Genomic DNA, 27,877 nt, shown 5'->3' on the forward strand with positions numbered 1-27,877 from the left:
TGAGCGCTGACTGATTTCATTTTCACTGTGAGCCAGAGGGCTCCCAAAGAGATATTCTGAGCTACACCCCAACCGCTGCTTTAACAAGGTGCTGAACATCGGGCTTTTGCTGGGTCAGGCAGCTGAGTGTGGTTCCTAAAACACTACACTGCCCCCCCCCCAGGATCACAGCTCTGCAGATACCTGCTCTAGCTTCTCCAGTCCTGGTGGATTCATTTCAAATCACCACAGTAACAGGTCTCCCTCATGTCAAAACTGCGAAACACCTGCGTATCAGCATAGCACAGCACGGGGGGTTTCATCAGTGTTGACAGAGGTTTTCCCAGGGGTCGGAGAACTCAGAGGGGAAGCAGGAAGGAAGGCTTTTACATTTAAAGCGTCTCATACACAGCCACACATAAAACCAGACACATGCTACATAAATCTCTCCATGCTGGATTCTGTCAGGGTAGGGTGTTGAGATTCAACCCTACATGTGACAATTAGCTGCACATCTGGCCTCAGGCTTGAGGGAGTTGGAAACACAGCTGGTGCTGCAGTAACAACGTTTGATTACCAAACACTGGTGGCCCGTGGGCCAAATGCAGACCACCGAAACAGTCCAATCCGGCCCACTGTGATCTCCACTATTAAAGCAACAAAAAAAAGAACAACTGAGACTTTCTTGTGTTAACAGTAGATATGCTGTTGACAGGCTGCACCCAGCAGGTACCAAGCATGAATTGTCTGGGAATTGAACCAAGGACTCTCTGCTCTCTGTTTCCAAAGCAGGCATGCTAACCGCTACACTATGGAACAGACTAGAATTTTAAATGACTGTTTCCAAAGCCTGGATTTGAACCCTCACCGCAGGGTCCATTGTCTGTCGCACTCTCATTGCACCTGACAGAAAAGTGACGATGATTCAACTGAGGTCAAGTTCCACATGACTTTATAGTTGTTTGACATATAGTTTATAAGTTTTTCTGTACTAGTTCTGATAGTCAAACAGCCTGCAACCTGTTCAAGTACAATTGCAATAGTTGTGTTCCAAGACCCACCGCCAGAAGGCGAAATCCGCAAAGTATTTCCATATATATTTACCCTTTACGAACCTCCCCTACACTGTATTACCCTTTCTCACACAATTACAGGCACAGTAGAGTTGTAGAATGGTAATATAAGACATACATATTACATAAATAAATTAAGTACACAACCATGAAAAACAATGTAAAATACATTCTAATTATAAAAAAAAATTCAATGTATATGCACATTCTGGGGGCGCAGTGGAGGTTAGTGCTGAGCTGCAGAAGGGAGAGCATGGGAGTGGCGACGCAGGTGCAGCCCCGACCGCAGGTGAGCACAGTTGGAGTAATCCAGCCTCTCCTTATATTAGTACAAGTCGGGATATTATTTACGTATATTTATATATTTACCCTTTACGAAACCTCCCCCATACTGTTATGAACCCTCCATGAAAGCCTGGCACAGCGCAGGAGCACACATTATTGTAAATAGAAATAAAGGTTGTTAACTGTCATCTGTGTCAGTGTCTTCGTATGAAGCCTGAGAAGATGATCAGAGCGTTTAGGAGGCATCGTAGGACGTTAAATTAGGGTCAACATTCACCAAACACAACAGCACTAACTTTACAACAACGTACTATATGTATAACAGCGCAGAGCAAAGTAAACAAAAGGCGGACAGACAAGGGGAGATGCTGAGAGATGCTACGATGCATGAGCCAATCAGAGAGAGGAACACAACGCTGTGTTCAATCTCCTCTAGGTAATTTTCTAGGCAATAGAGGTGATTTTAGTTTATTTTTTGCTATATTTTTACTGTTAAATTCTTTTGGTTAGAAACATTTTTCACGAAAATAATAAAAATAAATAAAAATATTGGAAATTTAAAAAATGATTTACTGTACAATGCCACGATATAAACTCTCACGAGATTTGTATAAAGGAATCTGCCATGTACTAAGGGAACAAAAGGAGAACCAAAGGAGGGACCATGGTGTATATATGTACTATGTATACATACAGAATATATATATAGTTTTATTTTATTTATTTTTTTAATGGCGCTATCTCTTGCTTATTTTATAACATGATCTTAACATTTACCTGACAATCGTGTGATTCCAGGTCTTTTTTTCTTTATGGCCTTGAAAAATAAAATACAAAAAAATGCTAATGAAGTGATTATTTTCTGTGGTTTATATATTTTTTTCTCATTCAAATACTGAACCCCATTAATTTGAAAAATGCCAATTTAAAAGTAAAATCAAAGCCTCTCAGTGCTGCTGAAGAAAATTAGGAAAACTAAAAGGATAAATTAGTTCATTTTTGTGCTCTCTGATACCAAGTGAAGCTCATCGAAACTGTATCAAACAGAAATTTAGTATCTAGTTTTGTCTCTCTTTTAAAAAAGTACATTGTTCCAATTCCAAATAGTCAATTCCCACAGGACAGAAATAAAAATATTACACCCAGTTTTTCAATCTGAGACTGACTTTTTAACTTGTGAACATTTAAAAACTGAGAAATTCATGACCTTTCTGTCCATACATCATGGATATCCTTAACCAGAAAAAAAAAAACAGTTAAATGAAAAGCAAGAGGTATAAAAATATATAAAAATACAAAAACAACTTCATTTCAAGTGTTGGAGGGTTGAAATCAACACACATTTTCCTGCGGTTAAAACAAAAATAATTTCTTTTCACGGTGGTCAAGTTCTAACACAAATTGCTGTCACAGTGCTAGTCTGCTGTTCTTGCTTAGGTGGGTGTGTTCATCAGAGGGGTGATTCTTATTTCTATACCACAGCGCTCACTAGAACTGATGTGACGGTGGGTCAGACAAAAAGGACCAATTTACTTTGGTAGAACATTTTGTGTCTCAGAGATAAAGATTTCCAGGCACAGCTTATATTTTAGGAAGCATTTTTCAGTCCCGGTCTCTGTAACATATTACCACCAGCACTAAGACGTCTAAAGTGATTCCGCTTCTCTGAGAACTAATTATGATATTCATTTTTTGTGACAATGATGTTAGCAAGTAAAAATGTAGTATTTAAGTTGCGTCTTTTTCAGGACAAGGATAAATAGAGATTATACTGACTTGTAAAAAAAAAAAAATGAAATGGCATCTAACATACAGGGAGGAAATACAAAAAATAAGCATTTATTTTAAAACTGTGTTACATGTTTGTCACTTTCAAAGCTAAAAAGGCAGATAATGCATCTTTACAAGATGACAAAAGAGAGAATGTGCACAGGCCATTGAGCGAGCAATTACCTTTTAGTGATGCCGATAGGTGGTAAGCCTCCGAACATGCACCCACGCGTCCATCACGAGCACCGCTAGTCCCTGACTCTTAATTATCCCCCTGGAATGAAAAAGAAATGGTGAAGATGTAGGCGTCGCCGTAGCGACTGGCGGGTCATTCAGCAGAGCATTTATAAAATGAGATTGTCTGCTCAGTCTGGAGCCATATTAGAAAGTCTAATGCATGTCTGGAGAGATAAAAAGAATTGAGGTTGCCCTAATCTGCCACTTACACTGGGCAACTTATCCTGGCTGATACACTGGGCAACTTATCGGAGCTAGTGGCCATGGTCGTACACCTGCACTTACACCTCCAACTCATCTGGCAGCTAGCTACTTACTACAAGAGCAGATACCCCACTTCATGTATTGCCGTAGTGCAATATAAACATTAAAATATATGTATGTTTTTAAGTCACATTATCTTGTGACTTCTCACCCAATGCAAATCCCAGCAGTCATTGGACTAGCTACATCCAGGACTGTTATGTAGAGGTTTTCAAAGTGAGAGCTGCCAGGGGCACTATGGAGGCGTCAGAAAATTGGAGAGAAGATAAAAAGAAACAAAATTATATATATATAATTTTTTTTCTTTTTATCTTCTTTTATCTTCTTTATATATATATATACATATACATATATATATATATACATATACATATATATATATATACATATACATATACATATATATACATATACATATATACATATATATATACATATATATATATATATATACACATATACATATACATATATATACATATACATATATATACATATACATATATATATACATATACATATATATATATATACATATACATATATACATATATATATATATATATATATATATGTATATATATATGTGTATATATGTATATATATATATACATACACATTTTTCCTGGACTGTTTAACATGAAAACTGCCATAAACATTGGATTTGCAGTTTGCGCCAGTTATGAAAACTGCTATGCTCTTCAAGCCAGCCAGAAAGTGCAAAATGGTTGTGTTTCTGACAAGCAATTGGCTAAAGCTACCAGGTAGGAGACAAAGAGGAAGGCCAAAGAGGAGATTTATGGATGCAGTGAGGGAGGACACGCAAATAGTCGGGGTAGAAGATGCAGAGAACAGGGTGAAATGGAAAACAATGATTCGCCGTGGCAACCCCTGAAAAAAGGGACAATAGAATAGAATAGAATGCCTTTGTCATTATACTTTCAGTACAAAAAAATTGTAGCCGTTCCTAATGCAGTGCAAGAAGCAGAACCGACAAGCCGAAGGGAAAAGAAGAATTGGCTGGAGCAGAATTATAAGAAAATACATTCAAGACTAACGCTCTTCTAGGTTAATTATATATTTTGTAGCATTGCCTTGGGTTTGCAAAGGGGGGGGGCTGCTAAAACCTAATACTGATTGGAGGTCGTTAGCCATTGTACTATTATAAAAAATTAAAAAAAATTAATTACAAAACTTGAACCTAAAGATCACTGAACAACTTTCCTTTTCCTTCTGCCCAATCCATCAGTAGAAAGCTTCAACCTGGCTCCTCCAATAATTATAATACAATAATCACATGCTGAACGAGCAGCAGCTTAGTGCAGTGCAGTGGTTACCACAATTGTGCTAATGTTAGCAACACATTTCCAAGTCAATTACATATATCACCAGAACTAACTATGTTGTGTAAAAAACTAATGAGCGCACACCACCAGCACACAATCAAGTTGTGTAAAAAACTAATGAGCGCACACAATCAACTCCATTAGCATCCGATGGGTGATAGATTTCATTAGAGTATCCTTTGGGAGCTTTCACATACACTTTGACCGATAAATGTACATAGACTTATTTTTGCTGCAGGTTCTTTTAATTATCTATATATTTACATGGACAGAATATGCCCTCATCTTTGTAGACCTATATATTCAGAGATACAATCATCCTCTGTTGACTTGTAAAGGGATTGAAAAACAGCAATTGCCACATCAAATACAAAACCTTAAACACTCTTTAATTAAATGGAACTTGCTGCCCCTGTTCTACAGCATGTTTGATTACCCAAGTCAGCCTACTTTAAAATTACTTATACGCCAAGTGTTGCAATTGTGTCAAACCCACCAAATCACTGCAGGACTGTATAGACGTGATCCAGGTTTTTTTTCCCCCACCAGCAGTTACTCATGAAAGCCGTTTTTCAAGCAAAATGCGATGGTAGAAGAAATGTCAAGAGGGTTGACTTTAAATCTGATAGGGAGCATGTAATGTCAACACCGCTGTGTTTCGCTGCATCAGATAAAGCAACAGCAGCTGTTAGTGTTCTGTCCAAACTGCTCTGTGCAACTCCTTTTTTTTTGCAGGATATTTAGAGTTGTGGCAAATGTAATCATTATATGATCATATATAATCACATTTGATCATGATGTATCAATATAAATCAACAACTAATGACAAAATTTGATGTCTGTATATTGCTGGAACAGAAAAGAGGGTTTCACACCTCTTTTTACTTTTAACTAATCCAAATGTTTTGGGGTTTTTTTTTAAACATGGAAGAATCTTGGGAAAAGTATATTAAACGTAAAAATAACATTTTGATTCACAGTGTTTGTTGTGTGTAGTCAACATGGCAGGAAGCAGGCAGGACACAAATGCAACACAAGGGAGGCTCTCTTCAGGGGCAGCAGGTTTATTCACAAAGTGCAAAAAACAAAAACTCACATCACTACAACATGGCCTTAGCACAGACAGGATAAACAAAACACACTCACCACACAACTTGACCAACGAACAACAATCCCACAAAGACAGAGTGAGGGAGCGAGGTGTATATATACCCAAGGCACCAGGTGACGCCTGTGAGACTAATGACAGAGACACAGGTGAGTGTGATGACACTGATTAACCCCACACAGCAGACAGCAGGAACTGGAAAGAGACAGACCTAACAGTGTTGGTGGATTTCTGTCATTACTTTGCATCTTGATGGTGAAAGTAGAACATGTCAAGTTCCTTTCAAAATCTCAGTGAAGCTGTTGTTCTCATTAATATTAATCAGTCTTAAGCTTCGCCCAATCTGTTTGGGTAAGGTCTCAGTCAGTGTGCATCAGTCTGACACAAGCAGAGCCTCCCACCTGGAGCTGACACAAATGCATGTTGGGTATTGACATCATGATTGGTGGCTTAGTGGTTAAGGAAGTGGACTTGGTTCCAGAAGGTTTCAGGTTCAAGTCCATCAGCTGCCAAGTTACCACTGAGGTGTGCTGAGTATGGCACTGCCCGTAGTTGCTTTGGTGATGGGTTAAAAGCAGAGGTCACATTTAGTTGTGTTCAGTGGTTTGCTGTGTCACAATGACAAGTAGTTCACTTTGATTTCATTATGCACAAAAGTTAAATGGGTTTCATTTTTATTCTGATACTTTTATGAGGGTCTGCTCTGTATTAATGCATGAGTGCACTGTACTGTCAGTACAGTCAGGATACACTAGTCTAGTTTGGATAGCCTACTGCAGGGGTGTCAAACTCATTTTCACTGGGGGGCCACATCAGCAATACAGTTCCCCTTGAAGGACCGGTTGTAAATGGAAGACTTTAAAAATGTAACTACTCCATAATTTATTAATACATGTTTATGCAATTGTTTATTATTTTTTTATTATTTTTAAAAATACCAAATGTTCTACATTGCTCTAATATAAAAACATTTATCAAGTTAAAAAAAACTCAGCAGCATGGACTTTATTGTAAAGCAATTAAACACTTTTTAAGCTCCCACGGGCCACACAGTGTGACTTGGTGGGCCACTTTTGGCCCATGGGCCTTCAGTTTGACATACGTGGCCTACTGCGTAATAGCTGCTGTGGATGTGGGGTGCATTATATACTGCATATAAGCAGACAGACAGAGGTACCAGCAACATCTGTTAAGCCACTGCTGTTGACCTCCAGCACATCATGACCACAGCGAGTCGTCCAGCAGGTCCCCGTCCTCGGCCTTCCTCACCTTGTCAGTGCCATTCCAGATGGCATCATATTAGCTGAGGCCCGAATGTGGTGAAACCTTTTCTTCCTTATCGCTCACAGCAGATGCGATCTGCCCTGGGTCACTTACACGTTTACGCTGTGGCACAATTTCCGAATCCTTCTGCAGGGATTTTTTTTTCTCTGTTTTTCTCTATTTCACTCCTACTTAGGAAAACAAGCCCAAACACTAAATGAATCTTCTGAAAGGATACTTTGGCCTTAGAGCCTCCGTGTTTGCGTGTGTGCTAGTGATTGACAGGGATACTTGTGGAGGCGTGAATATGAGACGTAGGCAAACTTGTGTTCCCTACAAGAGAAAAAGTCACAGCCTCTCCATCTTTGTTTTATAACAAGCCTGCAATTTATTCTTTAAACAGACTAATTGTATTTCCGCTGTCAAGTCTTTAAGCTGTGTGTGTCGTTCTAAACCTAATTTCCTATCTAAACGGTAACTACGGAATTTGTTTGCTATTTTTTTTTCCATGCTAGTGTGTGCTAATTACATGAAAAAAAAAAAACAAAGAAGGTAACTACGGAATTTGTTTGCTATTTTCTTTTCCACGCCAGTGTGTGCTAATTACATGAAAAAAACAGAGACAAATTGGTTTTGACAGTGGTTTATTTAAAGAAATATCGAAAAATAGACCTGTTTTGTTAGTGATTTTTGCAGATGGATGGATGGATGGATGGATGGATGGATGGATGGATGATAGATAGATAGATAGATAGATAGATAGATAGATAGATAGATAGATAGATAGATAGATAGATAGATAGATAGATAATTGTTAAAATAAAGAAAATGTGTACCAAAAATATGCATTCATTGTCATTTCACCTCTTATGGGTGTTTCCATATGTCCCTGAATCCATCTGACTTTTATTCTTTAATTATGTTCAACTATAGCTCAACTGTTTCTATTCAATCAATATGTATTTACCCTCTTTTGTAAAAGGCAACAAAACACGTGTGGACAAAGCCTGGACCTCTGCATCTGTTTGTTCCAGTTAGACAAGGTTTAGCCAGCTCTGTAATTGGCCTGTGGTTAATCCCTGCCTTTTCTTTTTAGCCCCCTTTCAAAGCTGTGTAAATTAGTTCTACGGCTGCCTGTTGGCACCCTCAGGTCCTCGCCAGTGCAGCAGATATTCTAATGCATAGAATAGAATATAAAGCAATGTGAGGAAGTAAAAGGAAAGCAAAGAAAAAAAAAGGGAGTTGACGACATACTAATATAAGTAAATAGACCACTGGTAATAGAAAGGCACCATGGTATTTTTTTTTTTTCAATGAGCGTCTTAGTGTGTGTAGGTGAATACATATATATGTATATACGTGTATGTGGGTGTATATCAATATATGCATATGTATAACTTATATCTATCCTATCCAATGGTATGTATAGTAACTCCTAGAAATACTACTTGTAAATATCTGGTTGTAATACACCTTATAGATTATTATATCTGCTGGGACTACCTATTTATCTGCTTATTTATTTCAAATATCTAACTATTTAAACTGTTTATATGTTTAAAATATTTATTTTATACTTGTTCACAACAACTTGTATAAATATAATTAAATCTATCCTCGAGCATCATTAAAATTTAAACCGCAACATCACAGGTGCGTGCAAACTCCGGGCGCCTGTCACATTTAGACCTCCACATCTCAACGTGCACTTTCTACGGTTTCAGCCACACAGCCGTGGAGGACGGGGGCTCGCCGCGGCCCTGAACGATTTTTAATGATCCGAGTGGGCCGAGCCTGAAATCAAGACCGAGCTGCTGCAGGACACGTGAAACTCTTGTTGGACCCACCTCAAAGTTCTTAGTGTTGGAGAAGGAATGATTGATAGGATTTACAACAGGAAATGTAAAGATTTAAAGGCAAATGTGACCTCAGGAAATCATGATCAAGACCCTGCAAATATATTTATCGCTATCTATCTATCTATCTATCTATCTATCTATCTATCTATCTATCTATCTATCTATCTATCTATCTATCTATCTATCTATCTATCTATCTATCTATCTATCTCTCTGTTTCTCTCTCTCTCTACCTATTTTTCTAGATCTATCTATCCATCCTTAATTTAAGAGATTTTAAAGGCAAAGCACCTTTATTTTGTAGCTGCATGTGCCAGCTCCAAATTCAAGGACCTCTGTGGGCAAACCTCACCTCTACCGACTCACTCACGACTTGCTTTAATAGGAGCTGTCAGGAGGTGTGTGTCTTAAGCTTGTTCATCCGTACACTGTATGTATACGAGGTTCCTATTTTGTCTTCCTCTTACTGACACTTGGACGTACAATTGCATGTGTTGCAGCCTAAAGGAATCAGTCAACAAATTAAATCCTGACTTAAAGCTTGTTTAAGACTAAAGATCCTTTGTTGCTTTCAAGACCACTCAACAGATCACATCCTGCGGCCGACCTTCCTGGAAACGCTGCTTATAGACATCTCATTGAGTTTCCCAAATGTTCACTTTATGGATTAGGCAATCATCATCTGACTATATAAGCGTCTACACGTGTCTAGACGGCCATATTTCTTTCCTAAGTGTGCCGTGATGCCCCGCTCTGTGCCCTAGAGCTCGGAAAATTGGTGGTTTTACAATCTCTCTGAGCTTTGGACGTAATTTACCTCTTTATGTTGTTGGCATCCCCCTTTAAATAAAGGGATTTGCCAAAAATATAAATAAGCCTGTAGTGGGCGTTTGATTACCTCTTAGACTTGCCTCATAAACAAACAGTTTATCAAGTACTTGAAAGACGAAGGCTATGTTCTTGAGATTTACATTTAGAAACATTTGTCCAGATATTCTCTGTGTATGTTTTATTTGTGGATTATTTGGAAATATGCCAGGACAGAGACATCTTCGTAACCCAATCGAAGCTGGGACATATCAATTTCTGCTTTTTATCCCTAACAACGTTGTACAATGCTACGTACTGATTGCATACTCGATTGTGAACAAATGCCATAAAATCTCAATCACATGGTGTATTCTGGGCTTGCTAGCGCCAGGTATTTAATAATGATGCATTTCATCTGAGAAAATTACATAAAAGCAGGTTAAAAAGGCTGGGAAAGGTGTTCAGTTAGTTCAACAGCAAGAAATATTTGCTGTTAGACTAAAACATCTTGTTCCTTTATCGATCCTTTATTGTATCCCGATGTGCTCAAGTCTGTGCCGTGCAAGTGTGGTCCAGCCTTTATCTGTGGGATCTGGCTGTGTTGATTGTGTGGTCTGCCACCTGGGCTTCATCCTCTGCTCAACACTCCCTAGCCACAATCCCTTCCCACTCTTTTTCTGGCATTTATTTTCTCATCATGTTGCCTGGCAGCCTCTGCAGTACTTTTTGTCTTTTCCTCCTTTTCAGCCAAATTGGAAGCATCTGGCACAGGGACGTTCAGCACAGGCTGTAGGGTGGTTGGATTTCGGTAGTAAAACATACTGATGCTGTGCAGTTTTTCCGGTGCTTGTGTTTGCGTACCATGATATAATCGACAATTGGGCATCAGATGTGTAGACAACACAAAGTATTTTTATTTTGGTCACGAATTCGTGCACAAAAGAATGCTTCAAGTAATAGGCAGCTGGCCCCCTGCGGTGTGTTATGTTTGAGAGGATGATTCATTTAGCAACATTTTTTAACACTACGTAACAAATCTGATGTTAAGAGCTGTTTACAACAATGGTCCCCCCCAACCCCTCCGAAGGGTTGAGTTGTTTGACAAATCTGCTGCTTCAGGGCTTGAGCCTCTTGTAGTGTTTACACTCGTCCACTAATTAGGAAGGCTGTTTAAAAGAAAGAAAAAAAAAGGGCGTTTAGTGTTATTTTAATGCCTGTGTCCTTGTGACAGCTCAGAGGCCTTTAGGCAACCACACATTGCTGCAGACTCATCCACTTAAGACTCGGCTTGGCAAAGCCTCTAGAGGCGCAGAGCCCCGTGGGCCTGGGGCAACTCTGTACAAGGCACCTTTTCATGAACACATCTAAATACATTAAAATTTTATGTTATCCACGAGAAGAATGCAAAATGATTTGCAGGCAGTGTTGACCTTACACCACTATGTGTTGAATTAAGTCAGTACTTCTCAAATAGTGGGGCGGGCACCCGGGGGGGAGAGGGGCCACAGTGAGGTGCCAGGAGAGGCGTGAGGGGCTTCCAATGGAATATGGCACGCTGGCCATAAGTGTACCACTGCACCACTGCTATAATGCTTGAATGATAACAAGCCTCCAGTCATTAGGTGGCAGCAACTTATACAGGGGTTTGTACAGATACAGTATATATATATATATAGGTTCTTAATAGTATTTCAATTCATGGGGTGTGGATGAAGGGGGCATGAAAATATATCTGTCCCCAAGGAGGGGGCATGACCTAATGTAATTGAGAACCACTGAATCAAGTGCATCATGGCAGCATGAGTGTAAAAACTCTTTGCCTTGTTTGTTAGTTTCTTCCTCTTCTGTGTTTAACAGCCAGTACCAGGAGTCATATCAGGTCTACACACCGATCCCTTGACCATAATTTGCATAAGTGATGACTGTTTCAGGTGGAGTGACCTGAGTGGCTGTCAGTCCGTCTCAGAGACTGAGGACTGATGAGCCATTTACTTTTTAATAACGTTTCCTCGAGCCCCAGGCACTTTGTTCTTCATCATCCTCCTGACTGTTTCACTTGGTCAAACTCCGCTTTTTTTTTTTGTCCTTTAGTACCATCTTTTTCATCACCCCATCCTTTACCCCTCTCCTGTTCTACAGTAGATATGACTCCATGTATCAGAATGAGTGTGTCAACTGATATTACTTGTCCCATCACTGAGGCTCCATGTGTCTCCAAAGGGACCAAATGATAGAAGGACTGAAATGGTTCACAAAAGCAGGACCTGGCTTTGAGTTACAGGCTCTATATCACATTTGTCTACCATCCACATCTTACGTCATAAAGCTCTGCAGTCCGTTCAACCCTGTGTGCTTTGACAGACCTATAATTTGAATGAGAAAATTACAGTAACTGAGATATTCCTCACAGCAGCAGCTAAAAAAAACACCCAAAACTCTTCAGGTCTGAGTGAACAGGATTCATAAACACCCATCACAACAAACATCTGGCCCTTTATCATTTGATGGCACCATCGCAAAACATGGGCATCATAAATAAGCTTTATTACGACACATTGACATTTTAGAGATGTCCTTTTAATTACTTTGATTGATAGCTTTGGATCTGGAAGAAACCCAGACAGTGGGTCAGGTGGGGGGGTGAAGATTTTGACAATTCATTCAATTGCAAAATCAGTAACCTTTCCAGAGTTAAAATGTAAATGGTGCCCCAAGGCTCCATCATCGAACTATACGTACATCGATGTAGCACTGACTCACTCAGAAAGCAGTGAGCCCTTGAAAGTGAATATTTCAGTTTTTACACTTTATTTTTAGTACTTTGATTTAAGGTCAGCAAAGATAAATATACAGAGATTAAGGCAAACATTAGCTGACTAACCACGGCCCGGAGCAGTATCTGTCGATTTCTGTCAGCTTACACAACACACAGAGAGAGAAATACTAAACATTAATCTTGTTGAAGAGTGTCAACTTCATCTTTTCAGCTTTGCGCTTTAGATGTGTGTGTAATTCCTCCCTCCTCCATTCCACCACTCCTCGGGCTTCTTTTGCCTAAATGTTCCAACAACTTACTTCAAGTGCAAGGAGCTGTTGGCTCGGACACATAATTAAAAAAAAAAAAGGCAAAATCCCTTTTTACATGTGTTCTTCATAAAACCGATTCTCTCATGTGTGAGCCATGAGTTCAACATGAGGTCAGTACAGTCAAAGTGTGCTCATTGCCGAGAGAGTCTTTGAAATCAATCAAGCAATTTGCAAATCTCTCCGAATCATCTTCACCAAATGCAAATGTGTTGCTTAAGGCACTGACAGAAGAACTCCTCAGAGAACAGGCGGCAGAACTGAGAGTTTCGTATTATATGTGAAATTAAAACATATTCACACGTGTGGTGATGATGTGGTGATGGCTGCCATCTAGGTGAAGAGTTATATATAAATATGAATTTGATGTGCAAGTTTGTCTTCTTTTAGACTTGTAGTTCGTTTTGTATTTGATAGTGAAGCCAAATCTGTAGTCATCTGGCAGGGCATGAATAATATTTGTTTCCAACAAACAGTCTAGTAGGAGAGGGATAAGTTAACAAGACACAGGTGTGGAAGTTGAGTCAAGTAATTACCATGGAGGTGAACACAGGAGCTGGTGACAGGAAGTGGAGCAAAAGGAATAAAGATGAGAGGAGGAAAAGTAAAGTAGGGAGAAGAACTTCACCCCATATGCGGTACGTAACACAATCTTTACTACTCATTTTCCCACTCTCTTCTGTCATCTTCACTTGATGTCAGACATCGTGAGCCTCTTCAGCCAAGTACTGTTCACTTGATTGGGACGACAATCAAAACCTCGAGTGGTTGTGCACCTTGATGCGAATGTGCTTCATGCGAAGCTTTGTTTCCAGACAGTCCCTCCTTTTATCCTTGTGGAAAGTGAAGTGTTTTGAGTAGTTGACATAATTGATCATCCACAGAGCACTTCAATCTGTACAATATTTGAAGTTCAATTATAAATTGTCTCTCTTAAGGTGTCAGGGCAGGGCCTGAAAGACGGTTTCATACAAGACACTGCTATCAAAGGTTTTTGTACTGTTGATTATTGTTTGTTGTTGTGTTGTTATGGTGGTTTAACCTCAAATAAGAGAGAAAAATCTCCTTTTTTTTCTCTCTTTCATCTGTCTTGTTTGGCTCTGCCTCTGGTTCACTCCCTGCTCTTTTGATCCTTTGGAATGAATACAGGGGATCTTCGGTTTACGATGCCCTCGACCTACAGTGTTTGGTGGTTACGTCATTATCTCCCATATATTTATTAAAACGTTCTTCTTCCATCATTATGATTTACATAACTTGACAACTTGTTTGCAGGGGAAATAGTTTGCGAGCAGGGTGGACAAATACATGGTCACATGGTGCTGAAGACAGCTTGGTGTTTGTAAGCCATACATTGGATTATGCTTCATTCGCTCTCTTTCGTTTGTGTTGTTTTTTGGGAACTTCATTATGGCTTCTAGGTGTAAGTCAGAGTCTTCTGATGTTTTTTTATGTCCTAGATTATGACGTTACCACTGTGTTAGTGTAGGTGAGTGACATAGGTACTTATGTACACTATGTGATTTCCGACTTAAGTCACACCATAGGAATGGCACTGCAACATAACCAAGGATCCCCTGTATACTGTTAATCCAGGAATGTCAAACATATGGCTCGTGGGCCAAAATCAGCCTGCTGGGGGATTTTCAATCTGGCCCGCTTGATGAATACTGAGATTGTAAAAATGCACAAATACTTCATGTTGTTGATGTTTTGTCAAATTGTAATTGGGGTTATTTTTAAGTAATTATGTTTTGATTGTACTGATCCAACCCACTTGGCATCTAACAGTTTGACACCATTGTGTTAATCAGTAAAGCAGTGCTGCAGTGCCACTTTAATGACAGTTCAGATTTTATTCATAATTATTCAGTCTGACCTCACTACGTTAGGCTGCTCACGTCTCGCTTAATTTATTTTTTACTAAAATGTTTGCGCTGTATTTTACAAGGAAGTGTTATGCTATATGTTAGTGCTGTCAGTGCTGTATGTTAGCTCTTATGAATGCATACGCTGCTAGGCCTTGCAAATATATGGTAACATTACTCCGCAGCCATGCTGCAGAAGAGCAATGCCTGAAAACGCCATTAGCAGAAAGTAAGAGGAATGGAGTGAGGCTTCGATATCCATCTCCTGTGAGCATTTCTCACTTCCTTCATTGGATGCACCCATCCCTATACTGTCCTCACTAATCCCATTTAGCAAAAATGCAATAATAAAAAAGCCAATTGAAGTTTTCTATTGACCCACTTTCTTCCGGCATGGACTGGTCTCACATCGTTGTGAACCACCCCCCTCTCTCTCTCTCTCATTCTCTCTCTGCTGCTGCAGACTCACCCGACTTACTTGTCGTCACCCATGTGTGCTGCGAGAAAAACACATTTTCTCCAATTTATATTGAAATAGAGGGTAGCAGAACGCTGTCATAAAATGATGCCACGTAAATAACAATTATTTTGTCCAGTGGACAGAGTTGTTTCCAAAATAACATTCTATCAAATTGCAAGGTTTGTGCTTCAAAATAAAAGGTCATTTGGGAACGGACACCATCAATTTTTGATGCAACATCTATGGCTGTAGCTGGGTTTTTTGAAAACTCTGGAGCAGATTACGTTTTCATTTGCCGAATTCTAGGGTGATGTTGTAGGTGAGGGGTGTCAAACATATGGCCCGTGGGCCAAAATCGGCCCATTCGGGGTTTTATTCAGGCCCGCTTGAAGGATTTTGAAAAAAAAAAAAACACATCATGTTCTAGAAATGTTTTGTAAAATATTTATACACTTTTTGTCATTTTTAGGTAGTTATGTTACGATTATACTGGTGCAGCCCTAATTAGGTTGCATGCTGCCCCAGAACTAAAATGAATTCTCTCTTGTCTAGCAAAATACTATCCGATATTAAAAAAGACGGCAAAATATGACAGAAACTGGAAGATATTGCAACAGGGGGAAAAAGAAAATCTACTTGAGAAGTTATAATCTTTTTTTAATGGTTTTGTAGCTACCCTTCAAAATTTTACAGGTAACATGTAATAGTTGCTGTCTGGATAATAGGCTTACTATCAATATACAACAAGGTGTCATATTGAACCTCGAAAAAGTCACGCAAAAATATTTCGTATTTGCGCATCAATATTACATAGCTTTAAAATAGCTTCTTACCTCGCTCATGTGCTTGCCCACCGGAGCAGTGGCCAAGCTCGTGGTCCACCTCGTGCCCTTCTCTTTGGACTACATTTTTATGACTCTACGGTAGTTAGAGGACAGCCAAGTGTAAAAATGTGTAAAAAACACTCCTAATCTAGGGCACAAGCTGCATACCATTAGCTGAGCCTGCCAACCCTTATCCATTGATCTGCCCGGGATTTGGGAGACTTTCTAACTTTACTATATTTTGAGGAGTTGCAGTGTGGAGCGGGCCTGGTGCCTCGCTGATCTGACAGATAAAAACAAAGATGAAAGAGCTACATTTAGGCACAATAAGCAGAGAGAAGGGGCGGGGGGCTAAAGATTAAGCTTGTGATACAGTAAAGCGATAAAGCCAAGGATATAGAAGAAAATAAAAAGGGGCAAACATTTGTCTTCCAACATCAGTGGGTTGCATTGGATTTGGTGAATCAAATGGCAGTATATTATATTTTTAATGTATTATTTTATTTTCATACCACATTTCAAGAAAAGCATTGCAACTTTGCTCACATCCACTGCATCATGAAACCACAGGCTGTCAAGATGTCATAGACTTTGACAGCGGGCAATGCCGAATCAGCCCCCTGTGGCCAACCTTTAACCACTGATTCAGATCACTTGCTAAAAAAAAAAGAACAATTCACAGCCGAGGCAATGGGAAAAAAGACGGATATTAAACTCTGTACCTTTAGGTGGAATATTACAGATAAACAGATGTTTCAGAGAAGGAGTGAAAAAAAAGCGGAGAAAGAAAATAACACGTTTTCTGCTGTAAAATTACACTGCTGTATTGATTCTTCTCTTCGCCTCCTGACATCCCACCGCTCAGTCCATCCATCCCACCGCCCTCCTTCCTCACTGTTTTTCTTTCCCAGCTGTATAATTTGACTCTGGAAAAGCATATTTACTCAAAGGCTTCCTTAATTAAAACTGTCACTCCTCTTTGCTCGGTGGCCTGTTCTCACCCCTCAGCCCTCGCTGACAGCCAGTAAAGGCATGGAATCTGTGGACTGCATCGCCCTGCTTGCAGGCTAATCTCTGCTTCTCACACCCTATTTCTGAATTAACTGTTCTCATTATCACATCCTCCCAGAAAGTCTTCCCTCCTCCCCTACTGTTTTGCCTCCGCTCTCTTTTCGCCTTCCCTCTCCTGTCACTTCTTCCTCATTCCTTTCTGCCTCATGCTTCAAACGTAGTAAGACAAAAAATGTATGGTAAGAGGAAGCTTTAAAAAACATTCTTAAAAAAATGTTTTTGGATAACATATGTATATATATGTGTGTGTGTCTGTGTGTGTGTGTAATTATTTTTTTAATGAAGAAAAATATTTAAAAAATGGCAGCAATGAAAAATGGGTTAAAAAATGCTTTCAGGTATTACCAAGCAGTAAAAAAAAACAGCATTTGATTTGCATAAGTATTACATAAGAGCTTTTAACAGTAGTCAGGGCAACATGGCCGCCGTAGCAGACACTGACCACAAAAAACCTTCAGTGAAGCCACTTTCATTAACCCTCGCTCATCTCCCCTAATGAGCTGGTGCAGCAGCCGCACTCCACACACTGTTAATGCTCCTATTAGCAGTGCAGAGGAGAGTGGTGTAGGTAGAGGTCAACATTATTGCTCTAATCAACGCGAACGGCAGTGGTTAATTTGTTGTTTTTAAATATAAAGCTGTTGACCTTCAGCACATGACTACCACTCTCCTATTCTCAACTCAACCAAAACAATGTGTCCTCTACCAGTATTTTTTTTTACTTTGTTCAGTCTTAAAATGTATTCATTATTAGTAACAAAACAATAATTGGATTATTTTTCTCAGGAAATATCACGCAATTTATTCAAGCCACAAATACATGCTCACCCTTTAAATATCACTCCGTGATGGATAAATAGTTGCGCTTATTATATTTATGACAGGGTTGACAATGGAATACTGCAAAATATAATGTGAATATAAAAAATATATACAGTGATCCCTTGCTATAACGCGGTTTACTTTTCACGGTTTCGCTACTTCACGGATTTGCATCGTGCATTGTGTTCTGCATTCTGATTGGCTAAAAAGTCACTCCGCTTCTTCTCTACCTGTGCGCCAATAACGTTGCGGTTTAATATGTACACGTACGTAAAACAGCTTGCCAAATTGACATTACGTACGTGCAAATTCTCTTGCAATTTCGAGTTTATCAAACCCCATAATGTCGACAAAACGCTCTGGACCGGCAAAAGTACCTGCGGTAGGGACCAAAAGGCAGCGGAAGATGCTGTCTATCGGTGATAAAGTAAAACTATTGGACATGCTAAATGAAGGTAAAAGCTATGCGGCTGTAGGTCGGCATTATGGAATTAATGAGTCTTCCGTTCGTTCCATAAAGAAGGAAGAAAAAAACATAAGGAAGACAGCAGCAATAAGTTTTAATAAGGATTCAAAAAGGGTTGCAACTGCCCGCAACAAGACCAGGTAATTTGTATTTTTTTCATAATCATTTTTAATTTTCTCCCGTTCTCGGTGGGCGGTGCTAATCTCCGCAATTTGAAGCCTTCTGTTCACGTTGATGATTAAAATTATTATTTGACAGTACATTACAGAAGTTATTTGTTGAAACGTTTCTAAAGTACTTTTATTTTACTTTATTTGTGAAACAAATGGTTGAGACTGAAAATGGTTTGTTCGTTCTTTCTCTTCTTTTTCTGAGTATTTAATTGTAAAAAAAAATAAAGATTTCTACTTCACGGATTTTGCCTATCACGGGTTCTTTTTGGAACGTAACCCCCGCGAAAAACAAGGGTTTACTGTACATGATTTCCCATATCAATAACCCATGACAAGTAACTCCAATTATTTTAACACATTTGTAATTATGACAGGACACATTAAATGTTTGAAAAAACTGATAACAACAGATATCCACTTATCCCCCTACACCAAATGCAAATTTTCCCTGTGCCAAGATGGAACATAGAAGCAGAGCTCTCCTGCGGCGCGTGTTTCCACTGGGACACTTTATGGTGCCGGAGCAGGAAGTGCAGCAGTGCAAGCGTCAGTACAAGTGCGGTAAGAAACTGCTACGGCTTGATTAGTGTAGCTCAGTGGTTCTCCAACTTTTTCTACTCTGTACCACCTGTGAAAACATTGAGCTCTCTGAGTACCACCATGATGACCACCATAAGATTATAGCAGCATAGGCCTTCACTGTTAGCTTCCATCACACAGGAGAGATGTTTAGAAATGTTTAGAAAGATTGTGTGAAGATTTTTATGAAGACATTGTTTTAAAATGTTAATGTTACACTAAACTCCATTAATTCAAAATAGTTTTCTACGCTCAGGCCTTTTATAACTAATGTATATATTTTAAAGTTTAAAGTTTCCATTACTTTTTAATTAGGCCTTATACCAGCATTTAGGTTGTGATGATATTGGGTTGACCATTCAGATCTTTCAAACCGAATGGCTTTCAGTAAAAGTACATGTGTTATTTATGAAATGTCTTTTACTCCTCTCATTGACGGTTTCCAGCTGAACAAACATGTGTAGAATGTGTTTAATTACTAAGACAAATACTGTTAGATGAAGCATAGTTGGCTAGTACCTTCAAGTACTCCATATATGTGCTTTATAATGCCTCAGATGGTGTCCAGGAGGAGTAATCAGATGTGATTTTCTGTATGATGCAATCCCATGATACAATGAGCTGCATGGTTTCATTCCAGTGTAGTCAGGTACATAACTGAGTCCTGAAGGGATTTACCTTGACTGGTGATATGTCTTTTTACCTATTTCTGCCCGTCTCCTTCACTACGAGTACAATACAGGTACAGTGTATTCTTTCCACTGTGGATTCCTGTCAGCAGTCAGCATTGGCCTGCCTTATTACTCTGAGTGCTTGTGTATGTCTATGTGGTTCAAGACATCACTGGACTGTCTCCTGAAGCGTGATTTACTGAATGCATAAATTGCATCAGGACAGTTGTTTTTTTTTTCAGTCTCTTACACAAATAATTGTCATAATGTCCATGCTTGTAGCGCTGTAGTCAGAACATGTAGTACCATGAATAAATATGAGGTTCAAGGCCACAGGTGAACGCAGCTCCTGAACATGATGCCAAGGTGTCCAGTAGCAGTGTACTGCAGGCTCAGGCACTGATGGTGCACTTCATAACCTTGTCAACCACACATCAAGCTCTCTGATAGCTAACATTTTAGCAAGCACAAACCCAACAGAGTGATGGATGGATAAAGAATTCCAGGGTACAGTAAGCCAAAGTCTAAGACCAGAAAAGAAACTGAACAGTTGTATAACAAAAAAAAAAAAAAAAAAAAAAAATCTGGGCGAAGGCAGGAGGCAGAAACAGAGAGGGGTCTCAGATGAAGCCCTCAAATGCTTTTCATTATTGGCTGTCAGATACCAGCATGAGATAGAGAATGTCCTCGAGACGTTGGGTCAGGACTCCAATATCCAGGCCCAGCAGAGTGAGAGCGGCTGCAGAGGGAAAAACAATTCACAGGCGCTGACATATAGGCGATGGAGGGAAGCTTAGCAACACTGAAACCTGTAAATGGACGAACGCTAGCTGAAAACCAATGCCCCCTGCAACCGTGTGTTCGTGTGTTTCAGTTTAAATCACATACCTGCACTAACATGCAACCGAGTAGAAAGAATTCTCATTATTTAGCAAGAAGCACGGGCGACAGAATCATAGGTAAACACGAAAGTGTAGCTTGTCGATGTACCCCGAGTTCTTTTTTGTACCTTCCTCATTTCATGGAGAGGAAAATAGTTGTGTTCCTTTCTGTACACTGTGGCCTGTTTTTTCATCTCTTGGCTAATGATGTTTGCTTGGCTTTATTCACTGAGGCCCTTTTAATGAATTGCGGAGGAGGAAAGGGTGGAGACGAGAGAGAGGGAGCGGGAGGGAGAAAGCACATTGACCTGCCTTTTATTGAGAATAATGGAGCCAAAATGGCTCCCATCGGCTTCAATATTTCCCAGGTGGCTGTTCATTTATCACCCAGTCCTGAGATCCCCTAGAGAATCATAATACAGACGTTAAAAAAAAAAACACACTCAGCTCTGTATTAATAACCACCGAGCCAGAGCTGATATATGATATCGGTGAGAGCAGTATCAAAAGGATTATTTTATATCAGTAGGCCTTTGTCTTATTTTAGTCAAGTGTTTCATGAGAGCTCAGCTGCTGCTGAATTACTGTGTTTGTTAAGATTAGCTGAGGGATATGTGTTTACTTTCTGAAGTGAAAATAGATTTAGATTTTGTAGGGAAGAGAAGGGGTTTCTGTTTTCCTGGAAGGAGAGATGGCGTTTTCTTCCTATTATTTTCTGCAGATCGACAGCGGATCGAATGCAGAACACGTGACTTTTAGATGTATTATATACAAAAGGCTCCACAGGACTGGTGGAAATAACAGTCCACAGTAAGTTGCTGCTTGTACGCCTGAAAAAAACCATTTTACAGCTATACTTTAACATTCACAGGGAGGAGGTGCTCTCAAACAGACAGCATTGAAAGGTTTGGACTTATTTGTTTTGTCAGTCAGTGCTCGCAGCAAAGACGGCTGCACAAAACAATCCCCCCCCCCAACCCCCACTCCCACTCGGGAGATATAAACCCAGTGTTTTTCACCTAAGATCTCACTTTAACTTCTTACCTCTCTTCTTCAACTCAGAGTTGGTCTCTGCTCGCTGTGTTTTGAAACATTGACTGTCCAGGAAAAGGGCTCATGCTGCTGGCTTGTTCTGAACCAAAGGGCTATCTAAGCCAGGCTCAGAAACATCTTCTGTCTTTCTCTCTCCACCTTGAGCACTGACCGCCCTGGGTCTGGCTGGAAGGCAGCATTAGGTTAAAGAGGAAGAATCCCCCGAAACACACTAATGCTGAGATCTGTCTGGCCCCTGTAGGAGGTGGTATGCTGGGATCACACCTCGGCCACTGCTGGATACAATTTATGCCAGCCCCTCCAGCTTACTTCTGTCCCTGAGTTGCAGTACGGTAGCCTTCTATTGCTTTTATCTGGTGTGTGCTGTGCAGACAGATGGCTGCATAACTGTTCGTATATTATTGGAGAAGCGGTGAAGTGTGACACTCACTCTCCACTATTTACAAATTGTAAACCTCATTTGTTACAAATTTTGAAGCTCATTTGTTAGAAATGTACTTCCATGCAGCCTAATACATTTGCAAGTAGTCAGGGCCAATAGCTGCAGTCCGTTTATTAAGCCACTCCATGCGAGACACAATAATCTGCCGAGCAGCATGTATCTATTAATGGTTAACTGAATTTGTCTCAATTTCTTCTAGGGATTATATAAGAAAAAGAATTTTAAATTAATCCTGAACAAAAACCCTTTATTTAAACCCACACTTTAAATAAATTCAATCTGCCCCCTTCCTTTTTCGCTGGGAAGATCTAGTAGAACAGTTGTGGTCGTTGGCACCTATCTGAGTTGTCAGTTCATAAAAATTTTAACTTTACATGAGTTTCTGCTTACATAAGCCTGTACGGCACAGCATGTTAGTACAACCTCACATCACTGTTGTTGATGGCTGCAGATGCAGTGGGACTGACTTCTGAGGATAGCAAGGGGAACTTCTCTCAAGTACTTTTATGCCCCTACTATGTATGTTGTTATATTTAATGCAAATGCATTCACAACGTGCACTGTCTGCAGCTACTGTAAATATAGTTTTTCATATTCAAACCAAAGAAATATGTTTGTTTACTTCCCTTCCCATCCCTTTTCGCCTTTTGACCACATTTTGACATCACAAATTATTGGCGACCCCAAGACTTTTATTTTCTAGAATTATTTTTTGAACAAATGTGTCATACTGTGTTGCAAATAGAGTGTTAATTAGAGAGTTAATCCGTTACTTCAGGATTCCTCTGAAGAATTTGATCGGCTTTCATATATTGCTGTACCATTGCTCATCCATGGCCCTAACTATCACCATAGTGAATGTTTGAATCATCTCTATTGACATGTACGTTGAGTTTGTCACTTAATTACTAAAGTGTAGTCTTCATCAGATTTGTTCGTACTTTTTATGTTATTTCTACAAGATTTTTAACTTGAAGCGTGTCTGAAAACAACAACAACTTTCTTGCATTGCTCTTTTCCTCTGTGCGCAGCATCTGCCAAGTTTAACAGCTGTGTTCTGACACAGACTGACACGGACTAATTAGCCATTGTAAATAAGAGACTTGGTACTCTCACACACCTTTGTTATAAAAACTTGATTTGTTAGAGATGTCGATTGCAGGTTTATTTGACGGAAAGTTACAACAATAATATAAGGATTATAGTTCACTTCTTGTTGTTCAAATTTAAAACCTTTCCAGTTATATAAATTAAAGCAATATATATATATATATATATATATATAAATCACCGTTTATTATAACTGTTATTATTGGTGTCCTTTGTAAATTTTGTCATTCTGTTGTATTCCCATTAAGTAGTGTGATAAAGATCCCAATGGTGATCATTCTCAATTTTTAAGTGATGATTCAAAGCAAAAAGTAATACAGATCTGTCAGAATGCACTTTTCCCGTGATGCTTGGTAATCACAACTGGTAATTTGTCATGTGTAAAGGCTGTTTATTGAAGTGACAAATGATCACAAACTACAAATAAGTTATATTTCTTTCCACGTTTGCCTGTATAATCCCATTTTCAGCTGTGTCAAATCCGTGGCCTATCCCTGGCCCATTACCCACTCTAGATAGCTGCCTCTTGGGTATGAGGGGGGGTCTCTAACAGGCCTCTATGGTGGTGCCCAGAGATCAATGATAGTGTTTGGTGAATAGTGAATCTTGGCTTGGGGGCTTATCTTGTACACTCCAATTATCACACATAGATAAAGGGACGGCTACGTACGTGTTCCACGCATACATCTGTGGGTACGAATACAGCAGTATGTGGTCTGAGGGGAAGAAATACTACACAAATGCATTTGACATAGGGCTGGGCGATTAATCGAAATTTGCGTTTGGTTACGATTGTGGCTCCCCACGATCATGAAAAGCAGACAATCTAAATAAAGCAATTATTGTGGCAATTGTGTGATGTCAATGCAGCAGTACATGCTACAGCGGTGTGCTGTGTCCCGCCCTCTCGAACACAAACAGTAGTTTCACTTTCAGCATGTTTTGAGAGAGAGGAAGAGGAAGTTAAATATATGCTAATCATTCATTATTCACCTTGCCACACAGAGCCAGAGCACACCCTGTGAGGCATGTGGAGACGCCAACAGTTGGATTCTAGATGTGACACGTCGGGTTAGGTTGACACCTCACAAAGCTGTGCCTGAGTGTTTGCTGACTTTTTCGAGCACTGGCCCCAGTTGTGTCATTACCAGCTCGTGACGGTGTCCGTGCTTTCGCATGCCCTCGCTTCATCTCATATTCGGAGAGAGATTCGGAGGCAGATGCAGTGATCAGTGTTTTCTCAGCTCCTTCATCTCCGCCTGCCACTTTTTTTAAAGTCACGCCTCAGCAAGTGGAGCAGAACAGCCAGCTATTAAACCCGTACTCTGAGCCAGCAGCCCCCAGCCCCTGACATGTAAACAACTCTCAATAAGCATCTCCAGCTGCGCCCTGACAGACACACTCCAACCAAACAGATCAGCTGCCTTGATCAGTGTCGCAGTAATCAATCTCCATTATGTATTACCTCTATGATCAGGGAACGTGCAGGCATTCAGACACTCATCACTGTGAGCTGAGGTCTGTGTTTGGTAATTCAAGAAAATAATGGAACATAATGTGACATGTTACATTTACGATCGTACAAACATCTCTTTGTATGAATTAGATCTATAGAATTGTACCCTCAAGACTGAATATCTGAAATTAGTTGAAGTACATTTTCGTCATTTCTTAACATACAGAAGTGTTTTTGTACTACACAAAACCACAAGTGACTTTTTCTTTCTAGGATTTTACTTATGTCTGCTGTGCAGATCAAGAGAAACAGAAGCAAAGAGAGCCAGAAGCTGCAAAGGCGGCAGATAGGAAGGGAAAAATCTCTGGGGTGAAGCAAACATAATGAGTAATACAAGCTATGTAGTATTTATTGAAATTCTGATTCAGCAATTATTAAAAAAAAGAAATGAATGAGGTAAATACAAAAAACAATAATGGCTTTAAGCAAAGCGAAAGCAGGGGGGCTTTGATTAAAACAAATGCATGTCACTGGGAATAAAGACAGAGACGCAGAACATAATTTTTTTGTGTAAACAGACATTCAATGGAAATTCAATTGTATCCATGTAGTCATTTCACACGTTAGGATGTTATTGTTATTGAAGCAGAATGTGAGCATTTTTCTTAAATACCTCTTTCCAGAAAAATAAAAATGCTAACGATTTCAGGTGCATCAATTTGCACAAAAGATCCTGAGTGAGAAAGCGAGGTGCAGCGTAGACAAAGACAAAAGGGGCAAGAAGTGAAAGCGAAGGAGGAATGAGTAACAGGAGGACGCTCATTAGGAGGAATTTGGGTGGGAGAGCTTCGGAATTTTTCCCTCTGCTTTGTAATTAAGCGGTGCTTTAATGAGAAAGAGACACAGGCTGCTGCCAATGCCACCGCAATTAACAAGTCCGAGAAAAGTTTGCTGCAGCAGGAGCAGAGAACGGTCATGACGTTCCCCTCATTGACTTCCTGTCTCCTTGCATCCTTTTCTGTTCCCCTTTTTCTGTTGCTATTTGCCTTTGTTTATTGTTCCGGCTCCCAAAATACCCTTGTGGTTCTCCTTGCAGAAACTCCTCCATTAGCCTTCACCTTTCCCGGCATAATAAGCTACTTGCAAGTGGGGCAAATTCCGTATAGGAGAGAGAGAGTGCATGTGCGAGTAGATCGACCCTCTTGCATATAAATGAGCGTACTAATGCAGGGATAGAAAACAGTTGAAGTGAGGTAAACAGTATTAAGCTCACACCCCAGACTCTGCCTATTCAAGTAATGGCTCGAGAGCCACATGGAGCCCAGACAAAATGTCATAGTGGCCCATTCTGTGGTCCTTTGAGAAATGAGCCTGAGGGAATTGCAACTTGGCTTAAATGTAACACCAGTCATGTGTCCCTCTAAAAATAGCGAAGGAAAATCATTGTTTTAACTTTGCAGGAAATGAAAAAGTTATTTTGATTGAAATGATTGTACTGGTTGTTTCTCGATTCATTTTTTGGCTTCATATTCTGTAGTTACCTCCTGTATATAGGCTAGGCTTGGCTCGATCCAACTTATTCACGTCCGATGCTGCAACTTGCATGTTAGTCTTGGATGTTAGTCTGTACCGTTGCTGATGGATAAACCTGAAACTGAAACACCCACAATGATGCCGATCACTGAGGCTCAGGAAGGTTAATGAATAAAAAATATTAATTAAACAGAGGTGTTTCTGCTTGGCCTGCTCGAAGTTGACTTTAATCTAGTCGGACAAAATAATAACAGCATGCGTAACACACAAGCATATGTTCTAGTGGCAAGACAAGAGACAGGAGTGTCTTTTGGAATGATTTTCCGGTTGATTTACAATTTGTGAAGAAAAACAATTCAACTTCAAACCAGCTGAGTGTATTTTGTTCATTTGAATTCTTCTTTGACACTAGAGTCAAGTTTTATTTGTGTAACCCAAATTCACAAAACACATTTTTTCTTCTCATTGGAAATCAGGTCTAATAAAGGAATGGAAGGAATGGGGAAATCAGGTCTAATAAAGGAATGGAATGAACCTTGCAATATCCTCCTAAAAACATTTAACAGGTGAAAAAATAGAATTCTATACAGTCAACGTCTATACTGAATTTAAATTAACAATACAAACTAAAAAATAATAATGTTTCAGTTACAGTTACACACTGAGCAAACATTTTAGCAGTGGTGGGTAGAAAAAACTTCCTTTTAACAAGAAGCAATCTTCAGCAGATCCAGACTCGTGTGCAGAGGGAAAAACTGGGGCGACAACATTGGGAGAAAAAAAAGAGTAGAGGCAGGTGCGACTTGTATATTAAAATATATAATTTCAGACGTTTGTTATTTTCACACCAATAGCCACTAGAGGGCATTGATGTGCCTTGGAGTGACTTATAATCTGGAAAATATGTTTACTAAAACTGCGGGTATGTGTATCAAGCTAAATAAAAACAATTGAATTAAAGTTTAAGGCCAAAGCAAAACCGGTCCGTGTTCCTGTTGAAAGCTATTTGCGAGTGTGTATTTGTGTGAGCAAGCAGCAGGTGGTTCATGTCGGATTTGGCTGCTGCAACAGGGGGTAGGTGTCAGGTGTGTGAGGCTCGGCTGGAGGTCATGGTGTTGTGAGGTTTTTGTGTTCGATCGACAACATGTACCCGCCGGCAGGGTTGAAGGCTCACAACTACAGTATCTGTCTTTGAATAAGTACAACACCTGATAGATAGATGGATAGATAGATGGATAGATAGATAGATAGATAGATAGATAGATATACATAAATATATTTGCAGGGTCTTGATCATGATTTCCTGAGGTCACATTTGCTTTTGCATCTTCACATTTTGGCTGCAAATCTTTAAATTTCCTGTTGTAAATCCTATCAATCACACTGTACT

General features: G+C 39.7%; 1 protein-coding gene and 1 long non-coding RNA gene across 10 annotated transcripts in view; one reads left to right on the top strand and one right to left on the bottom strand.

Moving 5' to 3' along the window:
- The window catches only part of LOC112486845 (uncharacterized), a 43,377-nt gene extending 36,875 nt beyond the window's left edge, over positions 1–6,502 (bottom strand). The window contains exons 1-2 of one of the 2 annotated variants that reach the window (XR_003049393.1): positions 6,101–6,502; positions 3,291–3,381 (exon numbers count right to left, since the gene is read on the bottom strand). This is a non-coding gene — a long non-coding RNA (uncharacterized LOC112486845). Of the gene's footprint in view, positions 1–3,290; positions 3,868–6,100 lie in introns of those variants that run through there. The other variant, XR_003049392.1, reaches the window with a different exon arrangement.
- The window catches only part of nrxn2b (neurexin 2b), a 572,664-nt gene that overhangs the window by 481,272 nt on the left and 63,515 nt on the right, over positions 1–27,877 (top strand). The gene's annotated exons all lie outside the window — the stretch shown is intronic.

The sequence above is a fragment of the Cynoglossus semilaevis genome, chromosome 1 (genome assembly GCF_000523025.1).
Source record: "Cynoglossus semilaevis isolate Cse_v1.0 chromosome 1, Cse_v1.0, whole genome shotgun sequence".
Taxonomy (NCBI): Eukaryota; Metazoa; Chordata; class Actinopteri; order Pleuronectiformes; family Cynoglossidae; genus Cynoglossus; species Cynoglossus semilaevis.